The sequence below is a fragment of the Protopterus annectens genome, chromosome 3.part1 (assembly GCF_019279795.1).
Source record: "Protopterus annectens isolate FY-2018-M chromosome 3.part1, PAN1.0, whole genome shotgun sequence".
In the NCBI taxonomy this organism is placed as follows: domain Eukaryota; kingdom Metazoa; phylum Chordata; order Ceratodontiformes; family Protopteridae; genus Protopterus; species Protopterus annectens.
The window spans coordinates 241106100-241123535 of NC_056732.1; positions in this window are offsets into that span (position 1 = coordinate 241106100).

The following is a 17436-nucleotide window of genomic DNA, read 5'->3' on the forward strand; positions in this document are numbered from 1 at the left end:
GTGCACCAGGTTTAGGAGGCATGATCTGCCCTTAAGAAAGCCGAACTGGGTAGGGTCCAGTGTTTGGAGGTTCCCAATATCTCCATAATGATGTGCTCCATAGCCTTGCAGACCAAGCTAGTCAGGCTTATACAGCGATAGTTCCCGGGGTCTGTTGTGGCTACAACCCTGTGGAGTGGAACAACCACTGTAGTGCGCCACTCCATGGGCACGCAACCTGTGGACAGGCTGAGCCTGAACAGTGCGTCCAGGTGAGGGGCTAGCTCATCCCTGAGCCCATGTAGGACACAGCCTGGGACACCATCCGGTCCCATCGATGCCGTGACCCCGCCCCTGGAGGGGGCTGTTCCAACCTGGGTGTCTGTGACCCCATTCCTATTCCTATTGCTATTTTTGCCACAACTTCCTGTTCCTTTCCTTGTTGGCCAACTCCAACTGAATGTTTGTACTTGTTTTCTGTGAAAGGCTCCAAAGTATCTTCATATGGCAACTGATTGGATGCTTCCTGCTCCACTGGTTTCTCCTTAATTTGGGTGTCCATTGCTCTATCCTGCTGTGATGTTATCTGAGTTAAATTTTCTGCACTAAATCTTTCACTTTGCAGGTAATCAGTAACTTCAGTTTCTGTTTCTTTAACTTCTCCATTTCTAAACCTCTTTCCTACTTTTCCTCTTTGTTTTCTTATTTTTTTATTGTAAAATTTTCCATGTCCAGATGCCTTGGACTGTATTTCTCTTTGAATATCCTTGGGGCTGACTTTTTTGTGTTGATTAATTTGACTTTCTCCTCTGCATAAATACGTCTATAGATTTTGTTCTTTATATTTTTGCACTTCCTCAGTCACTTCTTTTTCCAAATGCTCATGGTTTCTTGACATACATAGTGTTCTTTATGGATCTGTTGTATTAATGAGCTTTTCAGTATATACATGTTGATGCCACAAAAACTGTGATGGGCAAAACTGAGTCCTTCATAATGATTGCTCCTAGCAAAATTGTTTGCACTATCTAAGAGGTGTGCAACTGTTATGAGAAACAGTGAATGAGTATTAGAGAATAAAGAGAAATAAGATGGGTGGGGTGGGGAATGGTTACTGTAACAGCCAGTTTTGCTTCAGTATTACCTGCTCTTAAGATATTTGCCCTTCTTTATATGACATCCCTGCTGTCTCCTCTTCACTTTGTTATACCAAGGTTGAACTCTCTTCTACCATATTTTCCTCTTTGTAGAGGTCTCTGTCTTTGTTATTGTTTTTTTTTTTGCACTATCCCCTCGCCTATTTCTATTGTCTGCAGCCTATGCCATCTTGGTTCTTCCTTGAACATTTCCCTGACTCTTCCTTTCATAGTGCCGAACTTCACTATATGGGTCCCTAGTGAAAGGTCAGCACTCAAAATCACAAACGATGACAAAAAAAAAAAAAAGATCGAAAACACAGAAGAAGAGCAAATCTCAAATATCAATCTTCTCCTTTAAACTTATTTTTGCAGGGGAGCAAGCCCCCCTGCACCCCCCAAACTTATATATACCAATTCCATGATCGCCATACCCTAGAGAAATGGGAATATTCTGAGAAATGGCATCTCTGATTTGGTACATGAAAGTCCAATTTTTCAGCCATTCACTTTCCATATTTCAAATGGTTGCCTCAATGTACACCTTAAATTCCATCTGTTGGCAAACAACCCCTTTCTCCAGATACCAACTTCCACTTTCTTGCTGACACATCTTTAAGACAACTCACAAGATCAAGATACATGCTATTTATTTATTTAACTCCTGTTATCTGATAATTGGGTAAACAGACTGGTCCAAAATACCTTATCAGCCATGACCTGATCTGGTAAGATCCGACCATAAAGCAGTCACCACCTCCCCCAACCACCCCTCTAGCTAGGGTCAGACATAAAAACTTCTCCAAAACTGATTACACCCTCCTGAAGGATGGTATAAACAGCTTCATAGCCCCCCTCTGTAGGAACTGGCACCAATATCCGAAACTGCACCAAAGCACGATACGAGCATTTATATAGATGCATGGAATCAGCAATACCCAACAGGACTAAATCATCCTCCACAAGGAAGAGTAAACTTGTTTGTTGGACATCTATAATAAATAAATTCTATAACAAAAGGAAAAAAATTGCTGTCCAAGAACAAAAAGGAGCAGGTGCCCGACTGGAAACAATCTCTCCTTAGCCTGAACAAGCAAATAAGAGCACTAGTGAAATCTTCTAAAGCCAACTTCAAGTTCAAATTGGCCACATCTACTAGATACAATAATAAGGCCTCCTTCACATATGTCCGAAATCTCAAATGAAGCACCCAGTTCTGTTCAGAACTGGTAATCAAGGCCACCACATATACAAATGCCGTAGATATAGCAAACTTGCTGGCTGACAGATTCAGCAAAAACTTCACCCCTCTGTCTCCCCTCCCATCAGTAAATCAGGACATCCCCAGTACCTGCCTCTTCTCCTTATATCTAGGGAACAGGTCATCACTGCTCCCTCAAAGGAAAAAAATACAGCATCCATGGAACTCAATAACATCCCAGGCTGCATCCTACATGAGCTCAGGCAGGAACTTGCAGCACTGTTAGGCACCCTATTCAACCAAAGCCTGAGTACTGGCTTCATCCCAGCTGAATCTAGGACAGCCACTGTCATTCCTTTGCACAAAGGTGGAGTGCCCACCAATCTGGGAAATTATAGACCCATCAGCCTAACTAGTCTGATCTGCAATGGTATGGAACGGATTATCATGGACCTTATTAACAAGGATACTGGCAACCTCCAAACACTCGATCCCACACAGTTTGGCTTCATCAAGGGGAGGTCATGTTTGTTAAATATGGTCAACTTCTTTGAGACAGTCACCAAAGCCATTGACAAGGGGAAGACAGTGCACACCGCCTACCTTGACCTTGCCAAAGCCTTTGATACTATTCCCCACTTGGGCATAGTAGATAAACTCTCTCAACTAGGCATCAATCCATATGTTACCAGATGGGTAGCAAATTGGCTCACTGATAGAACTCACCTAGTCAAAATTGGGGAATCCACCTCAAGCAGTAGACCTGTAGTAAGAGGCATACCCAGGGTTCAGTCATGGGGCTTCTGTTATTTGGGATATACTTTTCTGAGATGCAGGCCAAAACTAGTGGGCTATGGCTGACCAAGTTTGCAGATGACTGTAAGCTGGGTGCTGTCATCAATTCACTTAGTGATGTGGACATCCTCCAAGAGGGTCTCACTCAGACAACTGACTGGTGCCAGAAACATGACCTCAAGCTGAATACCAAGAAATGCATCATCATCCCCCTTGGGGAGAGTGATGTCCCCACAAATTATCACATTAATAACAATGTCCTAAGCACGCAATCAGTCACGAGGGATTTGGGCACCCAGGTTGATGGCAACCTGACTTCTGACCACCATGTTGCTTCAGTTGTACGGAAAGCCTTCTACATGGTCCACCTCATACGTAAGGGTATCTCATCCAGGGATAAGGAGGTCATAACTTCCCTGTATTCTTCCCTTATAATGCCAATTATTGAGTACAACACCCCTTTCAGCATCTACCTTGCAGAGCACATGCAGCAGCTGGAGAGACCACAGAGATTCCTCACCAGGAGAATCCAGGCCCTCAAACAACTACCATACACAGATAGGCTAAAATCCCTATCCCGCTACTCAGTTTCATACAGACTTCTAAAAGGTGACCTCTGTCTGGCATATAAGGTGATCACGGACCCCGCCTTGATGGGACTGTTGCATATCCGCAAGGCAAGCTCCACTCAAGTAACCCGCATGTGCAGCCTCAACCTGGTCTGTGACATCAACAGGACTTTTTGGCAGGACAGATTTGTGTCCCAGAGACTCCCCCATCTATTGAATAGTCTCCCTCTCTACGTCGAGCAGAGCACCTCTCTATCCCTTTTTAAGTGCAGCCTGGATAACTGGATGGGGAACAGAAAATACACCCATGGGACTCCACCCATGTCCCTGCTGGACAGGCGTATCAGGTGCTCACTTGTCTAAACATGGGTTAAACTCTTGGCAAGGCTTATAAGGGCCTCAAGGCCAATAGCCTAGTAACCGCCTATGATCCTATGATCCTATAACCTGGTTGGGTCAAATGTAGACATTTTCGCAAGATATGAGGGCAGATCATACAATTTAAAAAATACAAACAAATACAACCAATACATAATAGCACACACATAATTTACATATGGAAGATTACACAATAAGCATTATGGATAATCTAAATTATACTGGCACATTAATTCCACCATTTGCTTCACTTGCTGGATAGTCATTCCTCCACCCCTGAATAGATAGAATCATAAAGACCACTATACATATCCTATGCATTTCAAAGGCTTTTCCTAAACTCCTACAAACCATTTTTACCTTCACTACATAAACATATTTTCTGAACCTTCTTTTTCACACCACCCTGTATAATCCCCTATTTCTTAAATCTAATTGGCATCTTGTACCACTTCTGTGGTGTCATTAATTACAGTATCAAATACTTCAGAAAGGTCCAAAGAGACTGATACAGTAATTCTGCCATGATTTAACTGGTTGTGGATACACCATGAGATATTCATTAAGGCAGCATCAGTGTCATTGTTACATCCCAAAAATAAGGTTGTATTTGATTAGATGTTGAAGTAATTAGAATGAAAGCATTCTTCTAGATTGTTTTTAATATGTGAGAACAGAGATCTATAGGACAGAAATTCTGTAATGCATTTCACGTTCCTTGCATTCCATTACGAAAGTTACAGTAAATATATTTTCCAGCTACTAGGAGACAGATCCTCTTTGATAGATATGTACATATTGAAATTAGATGAGCAATAGGTCTCAGTGAATGTTTTAAGAACACAGGGGTACATTCTCAAATGAAGTTGAACTGGGCCACAGTTTACATATGAATTTATTCACTAAAGCTGATGAGATTGGTGGCAAAATGAAAGCAGGCCGGTCACACAGTGGGGAAATTTAACAGTCAGTCCACTGACAATCTAGCAGGATGTTTTTTACTACATCACAAGATAAACATTTCCAAGTTGTGTAGTAACTTCACTGTGAAATTGTCAACGAAATCTGTTTTGGAAACCGCAAGCTGCGATTCTGAAGCATGAACTGGTTTGGAGAAGGGAAATTAATTAGGAATCTTGACAGTAATGAAAATGTAACATCCTTTCCAAATCATGTTTCACTGGTTGCTTCTTTCTTCTACAGATTACATTTCATGGTATGTTATTATTTATTTATTTAGTTAGTTAGTTAAATGTGTTTTCCAACGTAGAACACTGATCAATGACTAATTACAGGCTAAGTCTGGGTTACATCATAATCTAACAAAACACTGTACAGTATATAAATAAAAATGGTTTACTTTTATGAGTAAGTATAGACAATTTGACAAACAATATACACACAGAAGATTTAATAAACCAAGTATATTTACAGTTACATAATTGGAAGAGACAAAGGAGAATATAGTTAAAACAGGAAAAACAGAAGTGGTTGAGATATGAGTAGTAGCTGCTAGGAAAGGGAATAGCGACCAGTAAAACGAAAGACAGGATTAGATTGTATATGTAATGGATTAAGAGCAGCAATTGTGTGGTTAGCTGAATCACAGTTTAGGATGAGTGACTTAATCATGTGGATCAGATGTATGTCAGGTAAAGTTACTACTAATTGGAGATATCAGTTTATGTGAAATCTTTTAGATGGACAGTTGCATTCAAACTGTTTTTTTAAGTATTGTTTGAACTGTGGCCTGAACAGGGAGTACTTTGTGTGAAATCAGGAGAAAATGACTGCCATAGTTTTGGGGCTAGTACAGACAAGTAATGGCTAATAGAGTACATTCTGAGAGAAGGGTTTTGTAAGGTGGAAACAGATCTGGTTACAATGTTAGAAATAATGTCCAGTTCATTAATCAGTGATTGTTTGCTCACTAGTCTTGTATCTAGCATGTTCTGTATAATAATGCAGCTTGGCAAATTTTTGTAAAAGTCAGGAAGTGTTTCTGTTTCTGTCAGCTACTTATAAAACTTGTTCTGACATGTTAGGAATAAATATGTACATGGAAAAGCTGATACTTTTTCAGTGAGTCTCTGCAGACTATTTCTGCAGTCAAATAATTCAGAAATACAAAATTCATCTTACTATAAACATTTATTGCAGACGTTAAGAAATGTTCATTCTTAAATACTTATGGGGACTGTGGTGTGTGTGTGTGTGTGTGTGTGTGTGTGTGTGTGTGTGTGTGTGTGTGTGTGTGTGTGTGTGTGTGTGTGTGTGTGTGTGTGTGCGTGCGTGCGTGCATGCTTGTGTTTGCATATGTACCTGTGTGTATGGGACAGTGACTGGGGGATGCCTATGGCTATAGGATGCAACTGCCGCAAACCACCATGAAGTGCAAACCTGCAATGATCTGCATGGCAATGTAGTAACTAAGATTCAGGGACATGAATGTTAGCCAATAATGAGGTCTTTTTCTCATAGTGGTTAGCATATCTCTGATTTGCAAAATACTACATCTTCAAATCAGGACCTTTTTAGCCCATGCCATAGGCCCTTTCATAAATCCTCAGGATACTGTGCTACACATAACCTTATATACAGATACTTGATTTAGAAATGACCAAATGCCAGTATCAGATTACACACAATACTGCTATGACAAGAAATGTGCCTCCATGAACACACTTCTGTTTGTAGGTGCATTTATGCATATATTATTAATGAGTGTCACCACATAGAACGTTATGGAATCACAGTATACTCATTTAGGACAAGCACATTTTCAGTACGTCACAGAGAGTCTCAGACACATTCAAAATACCATTTTATAGCTGATTCCTGACAGAATCTCTTAAATCAATATCTCATGATATGTAATAGGTCCATTTATAGCAAATGTCATATTATGGTCATAATCTTCTACCATGAAAAGCTGTTAGGGCCAAAGACATTTGAGTCATCACCACCACTTAGAGACATCTGGATCATCTCTTATTATGGAGAGTGGTTTATGAATGCCATTGTGGGATGAGTGGAAAATTGTTTTCTGCTGTGCTATAAGGATCACTTATTAAGGATCACTTATTTGGACCATAAGGGGTCTGTTTTGTTACACTGAAACATGGCAGGATCTAGACACTGACCTTAAGTGACTGACAAGGTTCAAGTAGACTGGAGTGCAAATGCCCCACCACTTTGTCAATCTCAGCACGAATAGACTTATAGACCCACAGTGCTGCCTGAAGCAGGTTGCAGCAGTCACGGTCTTGTTTCAGGAAGCTGCAACTGTTATTTTTGCAGGAATTCATGCTTGCTAGATGTGTTTTGCCTATTGTATTCACTTTTGCAACATCTGTGATCAGGTATGTTTACGTATATGGAATAACAGTAATCCCATGCTGTGCATGGAGTTTAGTGTGAGGCCATTTTAATACCTGAAATATGCTGCATCTATTGTTTATGAAATATTGTTTACACATTATTTGATGTGTGTGCTTCTTACAATCACATATGAGCACATCTGATTACCATTTTGGCCTTGAATGTGTGCTACTGGTGTAGGCAACATCCTTACCTTGCTTTTCATGGTTTGTATTGCCTAGGCACATCCTCAGTGTATATGAATACGCATATCATTGACACTTGCTTGGGAAGGACTAGTCTTTGTGTGACCCAGTAATGCATTTGGTTTATTGATGCATGCATGGTGTTCCACCCACTCATTGCCCTTGGTGACCAGTGCCATAGCCCCATATGCTTGCAGATGACACTTTTTAATTAACTGCTGTGCCTTGGGTGGGGCTAGTAATATATTATAACTGGGCATTTTGGCTATGTTCCGAAAACACATTTTGCAGGCTAGCCAAATATGGATGAATAGATGACCAATATTCTTTGCCATGACCATACACATATCAACAAGTCTACATCTGTATGCACATTTTCATGGCAAATGTTGATGCAGGTTTTATCTCTCTCTCTCTCTCTATATATATATATATATATATATATATATATAGTTATGTATGTAACAGCTAATGGCTGTTGATGCGTACATATTTAGGCAGCTAAGAGAGGGCAAAACACCTAGTCATGTACCATCAATGATTGTGACAGGTTATTCTTCACCTGATGCCGTTATGATTGTCATGTGCGCTATTTGTTGTCCCTCCTGGATGTGTGTATGTGATCCAGAAGGAGTACGGCCTGGAGACCTGAGACCAGCAATGCACCAGACAACTCACAATTTCACTGTAGAAGGGACCCAGAGATAGTGCGGTTGCCACAAGGGTCCATGATGGTTCTGTTTCTCTTATAGCTGATGGTCAGCAGGAGATAAGTGGTCAGTGAAGAATGTTTTTATGAGGATTAGGGCCCCCATCCTAAGACAGATGACAACCATCATGCTGAGGATCCTACAGGTATTAGAGGCAAGTGTACTCCCTGACCCATGTGAGCAAGGTGTTCTGTCATTTAACATCTGGCCTAGTACAAACCAACAGTACCGCTTAACTTTCCCTAATTTTGAGAGATGTTTCAAAAACATTTTTTTTGCCCTATCCCGCCTAAATTTTGATATTTTTGAGAAGTTTTAAATTTTCAGTACCAATAGTTAAAAAGTGTCAGCAGTTTGGTGGCCCTTCACATAATTATTTTTGCTTTGTCCCTAATGCTAAAGGTAAAAGTTTGAGAGCTATACATCTTATCATGATGCTCTGAGGCTTGATTTAAGCCACCAGCTGGCTCCTCAACTTTTACACTTTCACTATGTTCTGTGTTAGGTGTGGAGATCACCTTTGATGTTGTGGTCCTGGACAGCTATATACTACACATGATACATATGTCAGTGTGTCATGTTTGTTTTATATGCATGCATTGACATGGGATTAGGTGTGCGGGGATATTACTTTTGATACCATGGTCCTGGACAGCTGTGTACTACGCATGATACTCATGTCAATATGCATATCTGTCTTCCATGCATGCTTTGACACAGTGTTAGGTTTGTGGGAATATCACCTTTTATGTTATGGGAATGGACAGCTGTGTACTACACATGACACAGATGTTAGTGTGCATATGTGTCTTACATGCATGTTTTAACACAGGGTTATTTGTGAGTGGATGTCACTTTTGATGTTGTGGGCCTAGCCAGATGTGTATTAAACATGATTCATATGTCAATGCACACCTGATGGGTGTAGGTATCTTGTATGTGGTTGTTTTTTTTGTCCTGTATATAAATTCTTTGCATGTGACATACATGAATAGGTTCTTGCTTGTCACATTCTGACTATGGCTACTGTTGCATTAGTTTTTGACACATACATGTTTTGGAGAGCCTGTAAACATGTATGGTCACTGCACATATACCTTCACTGAGTGTTGTGTATCACCTCTGGTACGTTATCCCATTCTACTTTGAGCACTGTCCATCCTCGGTACATTTTCCTTCCTTGTTTCATCTCCTGTTTGCCTCGGGCTCAGCCCTGTTGGTTGGATTTGTTCTCTACATTTACTTGTGATCGGTTACCTGGACTGTGTGTACCTCTCTTCTTTGCTCCTTATTAACTCCTATGCGGGGTGGAATGTCACACCTCTAGCAGCCCATACACTTCTTGCATTCCAGAGCATTTTCTGAAAAAAAACTTATAAAGCATAAGATAAGCAAATATCAATATTCTGTGAACAATGAAAGCTATTACAACTGTACAAATAGCAATGTTATCAGTAAGAAATACACTTTACAGTAATAATATTCAGTGCATTCAAAGTCTTTCCATAACTACTATAACATATAATGTTAAAATTATATTTTTGTTAAACTTTCACAAACAACTTATATTTTGGAAACTGTACTACCTATATATCTATTGTGAGAAAATGTTTGTTAACCAGTCATAAGCTTTCACATGACATCAATAATTTCTTCTGTGAGTGCATGCTTATTGAGATATTTACAGATATATAAAAATATATGCTTATTTGTATAAGCAGTATAAATAACACCAAATATAACTACTTACAGTGCAAATATCAAAGACAGTTTTTTTCAACAACATCTATGGTTTCGTTTAATGTCATGCAACCGTTAGTAAGTCACTTGTTTTTTGAAGTATTAAGTACTTATGGAGATATTGTTTATTTTCATAATCACTAATTAACAACTGGCAATATCTAGGGTATAGTGTGATATAAATTGACGCTAACAATGAATTTTCCTGTCTCCCACTATGACATTTCTTACCATGCCCCTCAATAAGAGGAGGGTCTCTATGTTAGGAAAATATGCACATAAATATGAAAATATGTGTAGTAGTTGACAATTGAATTGATTAATTTTTCTACTGTAGAACATCCTAGATTCACAGTCTTAGTGACATTTTGTTAATAACTCTTTGCGCTTTCTAATACTGCCTATTATTAATAGACAAGTCACATGGTTAAAGAAGTTAGGCCCCACAAACCATCCGGATGCCATAAGGAGGTATTGGTATGAATTGGAATATATAAAAACGGCATTATAGGCTTAAGTAAGTTAACTTTTCAAAGTCATCCCTGGTCTCAGAAATGGGAATGATAGCCTCATATGTCCCTGGTGCTCTTTTAGTCTGTTTTGTACTTGCTAACCCAACTCCTTTTCTTCTTTCCTATCATTCCTGTATTGGTAAAGGCCATACATTGCATAGTGTGTTCCCCCAACTTGTGGCTGATTCCACCACTGCTGCTATATATTGACTATAGTACCAGACTGCTATTACATGGCGTTCGAAGAGTCATATAGAAACGGATGTGCTTTGAATCGTATTTTTCTTCACAGAATAACTGTACCAAGCTTTGAAGTCTTTAAGATTATAATATTTCTGAACAGGGTACAAGGCTTTATAATTGATTTAGCATGCATACTCTGCTTTTTACTGTACAGCTCTGTTGCCATTTGATGCTATGGGCCACACCTATAAACTCCATTACTTTGACTTTTTTTTTGTTAAAGCTATCCTGGCGGCACTGTGGATTTCACAGTTCCTTCTTAGTTTAGTAGACTTTTAAAGAGTGTGGCTTCACAAACTGCTAATCATTTTAGGTACTTTTAGTTATTCCCTACCTGGTGGTCTATTGTTTCTCCAGCGAAGGCCCTTCACAATGCTTTGCAAACCTTTTGAAACTTTGCCCTATGAAAACATGATGTATAAAATCCTTTCCTTCACAGAAGCTTGGCTCAATAACTCACAACTCCTGAATCCAGAAAAAACTAAATTATAACTGTTTACTCCCCAACCCCCCCCCCCAGAAAAACTACCTTTAATAAACTGTCACCCAACAAGACCAATATAGAACTGCTATTCTATACCAAACTACTAGGTGTGATTATAGATGACCTCCTGAAATTGGATCTCCCTTTCAGCACACTATAAAGAAAACACACCAGAAGCTAGGCTGCCTCTGTTGAGTAAAACACTACTTTACTGACTCTGCCAGACAAAACATAGCACCTGTTTTTCTACTTCCCACCCTAAACTTGACACTTCACAAGAAAATAGCCAAATTTTCAGCAAATACCCCACTGAAACCCACCACTGCATAGCCCTTTGAGAGTTACACTAGCTAAAACTTCCCTACTACCTTACATACTCATAACTCAATACAGTCCACAACTTAATTAATTTCCATGAGTAATGCCTCTCAATGAAAAATATGCCCCAACTAAACGTCATTTCTAGACTTCTAAGTCAAGTAACAAATCTTTTCTCTCCATTGTCCAAAACAAGCAACTCAGCTGGGGATACGCTATACTTCCACAAAAGTCATTGAATATTGTAACTCTATCCTACTGCAAATGAAGGAGACAGACAAAACATCCACCTTCACGTAACTAATAAAACAATATCTAAGCAAAAATTGACTCTGCTACAGCTCATCTCCAACATAGAATACATTTTTGGCCACATTTGCTATCTTTTCTTCAAATATTTGTTTTTTTTTTTTCTACTTCCTCCTTTTTCTCCATCAGGTCAGAAGGATACTCACTTAACCACAAGGATTAACATAGTTTATATAAGTTATATCAATCACAGGCTTTAAGTGATGACTCAGTATCTTTTTTCTGTTTAATTAAAGCAACCACCAACTCACTCCCCCTGTCACAGCTTCACCATTCTCTCTCTCCTCATCTATCCAAAACTAATACTCCTTATAACAGTCCAGATAACCCCAACCATTCTTCCTTTCCTAATTACTTTACATCTCAATCTTAAATGTAACAATGCATTCATAGTTGCTCTCTAGTACTAATATATCATACTATATTACATTAACCACCTTACACGCCGCGGTGGTACGGCAGTAGCATTGTTACCTCACAGCAAGAGGTTCTCTCATTCGATTCTCAGCTTGGCTTGGGAGTGTCTTCTTTGTTTAGTCTGCATGTCCTCCCTGCGGTTGGGTAGCATTCGAAAGATATGCGTGTGTAAATGGGTGTGCCTTCATTGAAGGTTGGGCGTCGAGCTGGCACCTCGGCTTTTCATAAAAAATCTACTGCCAATCATTAGTGGACCGGAGTTCTGCTGTGGCGACCCCTTACCAGGAAAAAGCTGAAAGACAAACAAACATTACATTAACCACCTTCCTCCCTTTCTGTTATTTCCACAGTTAAGCTGTCTCTTCTTTTCATTATTTTAATTGCTTGAAATCACAGGTAATATTACAGTATATTTTGTAATATGATATTTCTCTTTGCTATATCAAAGCCTCTGTCTGTTCCTAAGGAATGCTCAGCACTGTACAAACCTATTCAAGCTATGTTTATGCACTGTTTCTAAATTATGTTTATTTAAGCTATTCTAAAGCCTTCTTTCTCTTATGTATGTACACTTACCTATATTTTGTATTCCTTCTGATATCATATAACTGCATTTTATGTATATGACAAAACTTGTGTTAAATGTGAAGCTTTTCTCCGCAGGTCTCCACTGAAATAGGGTTTTATCCCAGTAGGACTTTCCTGGTAACAAAGATAAATAAAATAAATAAAAACTGAATTAAGTCAACTCTGGATAGGTCACAGATGTTTACAGTAATCCTTTAGGTAAGTAAAAAAGTGTTTTGCGATCCATTTGAATATGCGAAGAATGAAACTATGATTTTTACATCAAACTGAAAAGTATAAAAATGGATGAATACATATTGAGACTGCAGTATCTCCTAGAAATCCCCCTTACATAGGGATACCGTGATCTTAGAATTACTATTTATAAGCATTGGGGATTTAGGAGAGTAAAACTCCCCATGTCAGGGCTGCATAGGGGTTGTAAAAACACTTTAGATGGCATTAGAGCAAGTTTCTACTCTTGCTGTTTAAGTTAGACTAATCTTTTACTTTTTAGATTGATGCGACTCTCAACTAGCTGTATCATACTTACATTATGCAACAAAGTGACATCCACAATTTGGCAAAGACAAGCCTGGGCTACTTTTACATTTTTGAACAAGCTAGGTTTTAAATGATGATAAGCAAAATATTTCAGTTATAGGGATTAATTAAATCTGAGCATGACATAAGAAAAAGGGTATGATATCCCCTTATTTGTATATAAAGGAGCTACCATGAAAATTCCCTAACAAATATTAAATGTTCCATTCACTATGAAGTGTGTACAAATATATTTCATCATATGGTACCAACTAAACTCAAATGAAAACAAAGGTGATATTTTATATATCACAAAGATGCTCATATTATCTAGCATTTTGTCTGTATTTTTATGCTTTGCCTCTGTGTTCATGATGCCCTGTGATGAAACATACTTTATATTTCATCATAGGACACCAGAAATACATGGTATGGTAGGACAGACACCTAATAATATAGATTACGAGATACAGAAAGCCGTAATATTTCAGAACATGAAATATGTATTCTTTGTTGGTTGACTATACTAGAAGATTTATAAACAGCAAACTCTAATACTGATAGCAAGAAACCAGACAAGTTCTGTATTAGCTAAAGAAGATGATTCTAACACCAAAAATAAATAAATATAAAAATAAAGAATGTCTTCAATACCTCTCAAAAGTAAAATATCATAACTTTAATAACAAATAAAACAGCAAACCTTTTGAGTAAAACACTCTTTTTCAATGCTAAAATAAAAATTTCAATTTAAGTAAGTGTTGTAAACCAATCAAACTGCAACCAAACTAATTAAATAATTAATGCTCTTAATTTCAAAACAAGTTTAATACTTACAGTACTATTAAGACCTGGAAAACTATTTGCACAAAAATAATTAATCCACCTATATTCAGTGTTTTCATAGGTTCATAGGTTCATAGGTAAGTACTAGACTAACAGCCCTGGAGCCAATGCAAGCCTAGCCTAATAGTGCTCCCAGTCATCTGCCTTACCAGACGATAGTTCCTGTGCCCCTATCTAGCAATGTGATTGAACTTGTTAAAGAACTATTACCACCTCTGTTATATTATTCTTTCTCAAGGCAGTAATAACTCTAAAAGTTAACTTATGCATATTATTAGTATCAGCTATGTGTTAACCAAGGCATTGGTATTAATATGTCTATGTATATCTACAAATGTTCAAAGATGTGTTTTTAACAACATAAAATGATGTGCATTGTTTGCAGGTTGCTAAATAAATTAAATCAGATGTTTACAAGTTGTAAAATAATGAAATCTAAATATTTTCCCACTAACAAGATGTCTAAGATGCTATTTTTATTAATATATTCACAAAATCTACAGTTATAACATGGAACTACCCTTAGTAACAATATAACTAGTCTGAGATCCAGTATTTAAGTCTTATAACATAAATATTGTCTCAAATCCCTCTCATTCTTATATATAAAATTAGGTCAATATCCTGCAATCTCTTTTATAATATCTGGTAAAAATAAGATAGACCTGTGACAGGTCCCTACTCATGGTCAGTAATCAAGGAGACTGAATCCTCACCAATGACTCTGGTAAGGGATGGTCACTAAGAGTAAACATGGATTCACACAGTATTTTCAGATGCATCTCCCTGCACCAAGCATAATTTCCTTAAGAGCACACAGGAGGCAAGCTCCAGACCTGGGACTGGACTTTCCTTATATCTCCAGATCATCATAAAACTCCACACTGCCCACTTTGAAGCTCTGTGCCCCTGTTCCCAGGAGCTGACACACACACACTTGGATATCTGAGTTTCACACATGCACATACACACCTGAGAAAAGCTGACACAGATTTATTAGCTGTGCCCCTTTCTGACCAGACTCTGAGGTAATCACTGTGCCATCAGTCAGCTACCTAAGGCTATTACAAAGGGTACCCAATTATACTGTGTAAAATTAATACTAATACAAATGGTAGAGTGGGACCAAAGCAGCAAGGCTTTCAGGAGTGGCCACAGTGTCCAACATAAGCACTCTCAAGATGTTAAAAGTATTCTCTAAAGGACCAGTGAAAAGTATTGAAATAGTTAATGATAAATAATAAAAGAGAAAACATGAGAATACTGAATACAATATAGCTCCGATGGCTTAGTGGTAAATTACTGTGGCTATGGTATGCAGGGTCCTGGGTTCAAGACTTGCAAGGGTTGATTATTTGGGTTAGGAGTGTGGCCTAATGGTTAAGGTGTTTGCCTTACAAACACAAGGTGCAGGGTTTGAGTCTCACAAGGGACAATTGGCTAGGCTTAAAATGGCTCACAAGGGCAGTTAGTCTAGTACTAATCTATGAACCTATGAACCTATAAACAACAGAGTTTCAAACACAGAGAAACAAAAATAATACAGTTGGATAGTTTCTCACAGATGCAGAAAACAATACTAAACTATTCTCACAAAATGTCCCTGAGTAACTAAAGAATTACTGTTCCCTGATTACTGGCAAGCTGATGTGTGCTGAGTGTCTTAACACAGCAAAAGCCAGATGATGTCTCTCCCTGTCTGTGTGGATTTGTGAGATATATATCCTGTCAGAAATATTTCCTTTCAGATTCTAAAGTGCTGCAGCAAGTGTTACAAAGAAACCAGATGCTGATTAGAGGATGACATCACCTATGGTCACCTGACTCTGGTAAATACACACATAGAGCTTTGCTAAGATCTGTGGCAGCACCTGAAAGCTATAACACAATTTCAAACTTTCCACCCTTCCAGGGTTCTCTGATAAAACATACACATTTAATCACTTACAACAATACAGTCTAATATACATGCATACATTCTTTCTGTCCAGCAGGACCTACTGTTGATGCATTTTTAACACAAGTAACTTTACAAATATATTTTTAACTCAAACATATGTACAAATCAGTGTGATAGTCAAAGAGCATAAACTTCTTTACAAAACTCCAGCTAGCTATGCTGGCATATGTACACATGTACTGCCCTACTCTCCTTGGTACAGATGACACTACCTCATAACATCACAAGACCAATTTTGCTTTATTATGTTTTTAATTTTGTTGGTATGTCTGCTATACTTAATGGCATATCTAACAGATGGAATTGTTTGTCTAATATTAGTATTCAAAACATTTTGTTGTACAAAATATGGTTAGGTTTAGGTATGTTCACCTAAAAGTCTATTCTTATTGGTAGTCAACAAATCCAGGTGCTAACCCTTATTCATAAATACAAGAGACAGCTCACTTAACTGGGTATTACAGTCACTATCCCTAGTATTAAGTTAACTAGCCCTAAGAAACTGATTATACACAATGCCATTATAAATATGCCACAAATGCATACTATTTGAAAGCAAATATATAGGAGTTTGCACATATTACCTAAAATACTTGTACCCATCTTCCCACTTTCTAAATAGATATTTATATCTAAAAACAATAGTGAATGAAGAAGTAGTTATAAATTAAAAAAACATCTGTAGTGGTATGTAAAAATAGGATAACCTCATTCAGGATGCTGATATCACATGCCCAAATTATAAAAATATCATCAAGAAAATGTCTATAAAACTTAATATAATCAAAATAAATCAAGTTATTCTTAAAAATGTATTCATCTTCACACATAGGCAAAGAAATTTAGCATTGGTGTTATTGATGGCTGTACCCATTGCAAGACCTTTAATTTGATAGTAAAACTTATCAAACAATAACTATTTTATTACATAAAATTAAATCAAATTAGGTACATACAGTCTGTATTTCACTAGCTGACTTCTCATTGTTTTGACACTAATGTTGTCAGACAACTTGCAAACCATAATCACTAGGAATGACACTGAATAAAAACTTCACATCAAGCAAGAGATTTTGTTTCCTAATTACACCAATGGCAACAGGTGGCGCAACTAAGTAATACACTTTTTGTAGTACTTGATGTGAATTCCTTATTCACTGTCA